This window comes from Megascapheus bottae, chromosome 14, assembly GCF_031878675.1.
Source record: "Megascapheus bottae isolate mThoBot1 chromosome 14, mThoBot2.hap1, whole genome shotgun sequence".
NCBI lineage: Eukaryota > Metazoa > Chordata > Mammalia > Rodentia > Geomyidae > Megascapheus > Megascapheus bottae.
The window spans coordinates 21,467,460-21,474,431 of NC_143522.1; the positions used below are offsets into that span (position 1 = coordinate 21,467,460).

Genomic DNA, 6,972 nt, shown 5'->3' on the forward strand with positions numbered 1-6,972 from the left:
TATTTAAGCTACAAATGCATTCCCACCATTTAGCATGCATCGAATTTTCTTTTCATTTACAAAGGGAATCACTGAGCACCAGGCAAATAAAGGAGCCAGTTTATCCATCATGGACAGACCTGTGGAGGGTTTGAGGGCTCACCATCTGGCCAGAGGCTCTCAGCTCTCACAATCTAGGAAAAGGAGGAGTTGGCTCACCAGTCCTCACTTTTCTATCTTCTCTTGATGCATAAAAATCCCCCTCATCTATGCTTACCTGCTGAAGTGCTCTCAGGAATTCTGTGGCTGGAAGGGATGTGGCAGTCATGTAGTCTAAGCCCCAAGGTCCTCACTTTTCAAATGCAAACGTTGGCCAGGTCCTTATTTGTTTCACGATATTTCTGGGTCTCCCAGACTTCCAGGTTTACCTGTGTGCATGAAAAGCTTCTTTAGTCATAAACACTCAGTACAGTACTCTCTTGTGCTTATGCATATGTGTGTGTGCGTGTGGGCATGCATGTGTGTGTAGACGCGTGCGTATGCATGCGTGCAAATATCCTGTCTCTTCTCTACATCTAGCTCTTAGTAGATCATATCTTTCCCATGATGGGCAAACAAACAACAGAATCCACTACCATGAAATGGTTTTGTTGTTGTTGTTGTTTCAGTTCTCTCATTTAAAAAATAATTTAATTGGAAAAGTCATGTACAGAATGGTCACAGTCACATAGGTCAGGCATTGAGTACATTTCTTTTTGCACAGTGTTACCTCTTTCCTTGTTTTCATCCATTTTTGTCCCTTCCCCCAACTTAAATAGTTCATTCCCAACATAGTGTCTACTGAGTATGACTGCCAAATTTCATTGACTGCCTAAATATGAATCAGGCATCCAAGCAGCACAGATAGACTCTATCCTTCTGGAGTTCTGAATGACAGAAGACAGCCACAAACTGTAATGGACGGAGTACTATGATCCATCAAGCAGTGGCTGTGAGAGCTAAGAAAAAAAGACAGATAGTTTACCACTAGGCATCTCATTGAGGGCGAGTGGAGAGAGAAAGCCTTCAGATCCCATCTCCAAACCCCACCACTGAGATTCAATACGCAGGTTCAGAGGTAACTCAAACAAAAGCCACCCAGGTAAGTCTGTCTACAGGAGAGGGGTAGAAGGTTTCAGGAAAGAGTTTGGAAATTGAAGTATGCCCCAGTAGCTGGGACATGAGGAGAGGGAGTGGTCTGGAAGGACAGGTCAGGTTAGGACACGAGTCTAACCTTTTTCATATCTATCTGGGAGTTGGGATGGGGGAGTATATGAAAACTACCTACGTCTGACTTTAACTTGAGGTTTGAATGGCATCTGCCCACAGAACAACAATAGAAACCAAATTTTCCTGTCTTACAAATGGAAAGTCCTCTGGTCCTCTTGAGGAACACACCACAGAGCAGAGTGTTAGGTAGGTCAACCTCCATTTTGACATTTTACACTCTCTCTCAAATCCTCCCCCTCTTTCTTCTCTGCCCTCCACCTTCTTTCTCTGAGGCTCCCCCTCAGAAGAATCTCAAAAAAAAAATCTTCTCTCTTTCAAGATCTAAAAGGTTTTCTGATGTTGTCATCTCCTTCTATTTCCTGAAACTCCCACACTTGGAGAGAGGCCATAAAAGCCTTTTCCTAAAGAAACAAGATGCCTTTTTCCTGGGATGATTATGTACCATGCTTTGTCAGTTACCCACAGTCACCATGGTGGAGTGTCACCCTACAGGACCATCTCAGCCACCCACCAGCTCTGTTGCTCACACAGCTTCCATGTCAGCTGCTCTTGCCTGCAGCTACTCTAGAGATTCTAGAATGGTCTGTTGATTGGTGGGGCTATGTAGGTCCCTAGGTCTCTGCTTCCTCCTGAGATTAGCAACACATCCTTGCCAAACTGACAACAGAAGACAGTGTTGAAGAAGTGGCAAAGGGTATGCATGGCAGCAAGCACACAGAGGTCACTCAGACAAAAAAGATAACCTATTTTCATTTAGGCAAAGAAGATGCCATCAGGTTTGGGCTTTGCTTTTATAACTAGGCCTTAGATAGTTCTTGTGACTTGTCCCAGGGCATATAGCTTAGAAGGGACAGAATTCAGAAGTCAGATCTGGACTCCCAATCCAGTACTCTTCCAATTCCATGATGCAATCCCACCGCTACCTCATTCAAAGCCATAACATGTAAAATTCCCAGGCTTGATCCAGGGGACTGAATTCCAGACACATGAGTAACTTTACATTTATGCCAACCAACTTGTCAAAGTATTTCTAATAACTCAATAATTAGAAACGGAAACTATTTAGTTTCTAAATTTAGTTCTCTGAGAGATTTGTGATTTAGATTCGGATAAAGCTGAAGTTCTAATTTCAACTTTTTCAACCCAGAGGCCTCATAACATTAACACCTTTGTATTTTCTTTTTTCTCTAACTACACAGATATCTTTCCTACTTATACTTAACAAGTGAATGTAAGCCTGTTTTTCTGCACGTAGACCTGTGCCTGATACATTTAAGTACCGCACCATAAGCTGATTTTACTTGGGCTGGGAAGAACGGCTCTAGTTTTTGTTTCCTGATTTCTTGACCTCCCTTATAATCAGTGGCTCTCAAACAGGAGCGAAATCCAGATTTTTTTTTATTGCTACAATTGAGTAGGGGCTACTAGCTCCAAACAGTGAGAGACAGGAGGACAATTAAATGTGTTGCACTGCACAGGATGTCTGCCCCTCTATAGCAAAGATTTATCTAGTCCAAAAAGTCAACAATGTTGAAAAAGTCTACTTTAAATGAACAAGTTATTAGTGCATGAATTTCTGATGTTCATTTAACTGATTACAGTGATTATTTAGAAGATTAACGTAATTTATTCAAGGGAAATAATGTTTTACTTAAGCAAGAGAGATGAGGACAAATGTAAACTACAAATGTTGGTCCTGTATTTCATCATTTCTATCCCATGGGACAATTCCAGCGAGGTACAGGAAGCAAGGTAAGTCAGGAGGAAGTGTGTAGGTTCTGATCAAACACTGAATCCTAGATGATCCACAATGAGTCCCCTGTTGACCCATGATATGTCCTCTGTTAAAATTTCTTTATAGAAATAAACAGTGAATATAATCAACTACCTTACTAAGTTATTGTGAGGACCAATTTAGATAATCTATATAAACCCTGGCCCAGCCTAAGTGTTTGAAAGTTCTCTCCCAGACTCCACTGAGAACCCTCAAGTACCTAATAAGAAAAATGAGGTCAACTAATGAGATTCTTGGCTCATATTTTCCATCCCCAAAGGATCTGGCAAGTTCAGATAGGTTTCCAGTAGCACCTGAACTGAACTCTCCCCACTCGTAACTAATAAGTTTCTGTCTTAAGTGTTCAGATCACTTCTCCAATAAGCCAGCTGAGAAATCTAAAGGCCCTTTGAGTAGTAAAGGTCTCAAGAATGGTTCAGTGTAAGTGAAAATAAGGAGCTGGCATGCATCTGTAGTAGTACAGTCGCAGATCATAATGCATTCTAGAAAATGATAGAGAATGTGGTCACTGGGCAGAAACCACCAAACAAATGTGGGTATATTTAAGGCAGGGCAAAGCTCGTTTTCATTTTTCCTGGGAACTTTTTAGCCTTCAGGGAAATGAGATGACTTCTTGGCACTGTAACGTCTTCGAAATTAGTTTCCTTATAAATATACTCACAGTTAAGAGGTTGTCTGCTACTGGCTGAGGATTAGATGTCAAATTCAAAATTATCCTCTTTGGTCTTGAAAGGAACCCTACTACATTATTTCAGACTTACTTGAAAGATTGCAATTATCTTTACTGAGCAGATTCCCTTCAGACAGTTGATCAATATATTCACAATGTCATACATGCAACTTCTCTAGTCCAACAAGTCTACTTCTAAGTATCTTTCTTCTAAATGCTCATAGAGAATGAACATATTTATAGATAAGATATATTCATTGAAGGCTATGGGCATGGCTCTAGGGTTAGAGTGTGTGCTTGGCAACTTCAAGGCCCTGAGTTCAAACCGAAATACCACAAAAGAAGGAATATTCATGTTTACAGGATTATTTTCACTAATGAAAAATGAGAGATAAGCTGAATGCCCACAATGGTAAATATGGTTAAGTGGAATATGATCTTCCCGTTCAAAGAAGGTTAATAAGAATGAAAACATGAGTAGTCTCATCTTATGCCCATGCTTGGAAGCATGTCTACAACGTGTTGTTACATCTAGACCTTAGCAAAACATAGATGGTATAATTACATTTTTCATAATTTTTGAAGAAGTAGAGATGTTTATGTCTGCAGAAAATAGTGGAGGGTACAAAACAGACACTTTCTAAAATTTTAATGATGGTTAGAACTAAGAAATTATAGAAAATAGCTGAAGTAATGGCAGGATTATTTTCCTCTATCTCTATATGATTCATCATCTCTCGCAGTGATGATATATTCACTTTAGAATTTATAAGGGAGACATCTCTCTTATTGTGTGTATGTGTATACATACATACGTACCTAGACAAACACAAAATGCAAAGTATCCATGTTGGTACAACAATGACAATTTTTATATCCTTTAAAATATCCAATATTAGAATTGTATTCTCAATATTAGAATTGTATTCTCAAATTGAAAGATTTTTTTTCACATAAAGCACTGGGGACTTACCAAACAGAAAAGCTGAGAGAGAGAAGGTGATCTGAGAATTTCCACCAGCGAGCTCAGCTTGAAGCACTTGAGGTTTCAAGTACTCACTAGGAAACCTTCAGAATGTTCAACATCTTCTAGAAGTTTCCACTCCCTTTTTCAGTCTACTACAGCAAAGAATGGTTCTGGGGGTCTTGCTGTTAAGTTCCTATAAATTCCCGCAAACTTGGCGAGTAACTCCCTCGGAAGCATAATCATTTCTTCCTGTAGTCTGCCTTACAAAGCTTGCATGAATTCTTCTCACTGGAAAATTCCAGAAGTTTAAGGGAAATTTAGTCATAAGCTTACTTCCAATACAGAGGATAGACTACAAGAAGTGGGAAGGCTGATAAGTTGACATCAGATAACCAAAAACAACGTGCACACTACTTATCTCAGCATGCATACACAAGACTTTCACCTATATTTCATTTCTGAATAAAGGCAGTAAGTGTAGCATGCTCCTGCTTTGCAACCATTCCCTATAAAACTGGAGATGCATGCTCACTTTCACCTCAAAGTGGGACATAGCCCTGTGTCAATTTATATAAATCTGAACAACATGTATTCTTTTTCCTAGTTCAGTCATAATCCCTTTTGGATGCTTCCTATCTTAAATACCAGAATATAGGCTAATTACAATGGATACACTTTATATTCCATAAAAAGGCAATTGGAAGAGGAAAAGAGATTAGTTTAATAAATTTGAACACATCAAAGCAAGAATCAAGAAACTAAGAAAATATGCACGTCTGCATTTCTGTAATTGGTTGCATGGCCATAACTAAGTTTTGTAAATAACTTCTCCCACTGCCTGTGCATAGCCCCTTTGTCCTGATGCAGGAACTCGGGGAGTTATGATGCCACAATTCTTTATTCCTGAAGGATCTGTACTTATGCTGGTTTGCTATAGTGCGTAAGTCACTTTTAAAACTGGGAATGTGTGCTCTGAGAGTACTAAGATGTACCACCAAAAAATCTTCTGCATACTCCTTGTTGTCTTTACACAGTGGTAACCCAATCCTAAACAGCAATCAGGACCCACTGGGCAAGTATAGGCGTCATAATCTTTCTTTCCTTTTCACATTGGCTCATGGCATGTGAGGTTCAATGGAAGTCTCAAGTTGTTTCTAATTCAATGGAATTCTTGTTTCACCTCTAGAGAAAGGGGACTCCTTGGGGAATATATGAGCTCTAAAGCATTTGTGTGCAAGTTACAAAATGGAAGGGAGAAACATTGTTCTTGGATCAGTACAGAAGACAATGACAAGAAACTAGCAGAAACCACTGCCATAACTCATTTTTGGCTCCTAGATTCATCTTCTGCTGAAAGGTCCTGGACTCATGCTACCCGATTGTTGGATGCTTTCTCTTCAATAGTTGTTCTCTGGTTTAACACGCATATGGGCACAGAAAAATTCACAATCCACCCAGGCTGTGCAGTCCATCTGCAAATTCACACATCTCTTCCCAAGATTCCCTTATTATCCAGAATCCAGCCTTACTTGTCCCCAACTCTTTTTTCGGGGGAGGAGTGTCATGGGCCTTGATCTCAGAGTCTGGGGACTGTTCCTCAGCTCTTTTGCTCAAGGCTAGCACTCTATCACTTTGAGCCTCAGCACCACTTTCTTTTCCCAACTTTTGACCTCTAGGCCAACTGTCACTCATTACTCATGAATCACTAATCATGCACTACAGGCCATCTCTACCTCCAGGCAAAATGAATGACCAGATGCAAGGCTCAAGTTCTGCTCTTCAGGAGAATTTTATTTCATATTATTCTATATAGAGCTATTCCTGAGTATAACTATACTATAGCCTTGCCCTTCTAAGTAGTTCTAGCATGTCATGCTAGTTCTTTCTTCAATAGCTACTGTTCACATTTTTTTCCTACTGAAAAAAATCTAATGGTGTTCAGCAACAGGATAAAGGAAGTTAGGTTCAGTCACAGTATTCCAGTTCCTACATCAGAGTAACAATCATAATTGATATCAATTCACCCAGGTAAAATTGATCCTATATGCTGTGGTTCATTTATGGACAGTCATGTTCTGGATATGGGAAGCTGGTAATAAATTCACTCTATTTAGCTAAGAATCTTCCTAAAAGATAGGAAATATTAGAGCTGTCTGCGACCACCACATTGTGATGTAGTTATGCTAGACCGATAGCAGCCATCCTGAAACCATGAGAGGAAGGAAAAAGAGGGAGAGGGGAAAAGAAAGAAACGGGAAAGAGGAAGATAAGAAAACACAAAAAAAGGAAAGC

General features: G+C 39.8%; 1 long non-coding RNA gene across 1 annotated transcript in view; it reads right to left on the reverse strand.

Annotated features, from left to right (window-relative positions):
• Positions 1-293: 293 nt before the first annotated feature.
• The window catches only part of LOC150054787 (uncharacterized), a 68,227-nt gene continuing 61,548 nt past the window's right edge, over positions 294-6,972 (reverse strand). The window contains exon 3 of the long non-coding RNA XR_016537659.1: positions 294-407. This is a non-coding gene — a long non-coding RNA (uncharacterized LOC150054787). The remainder of the gene's footprint in view (positions 408-6,972) is intronic.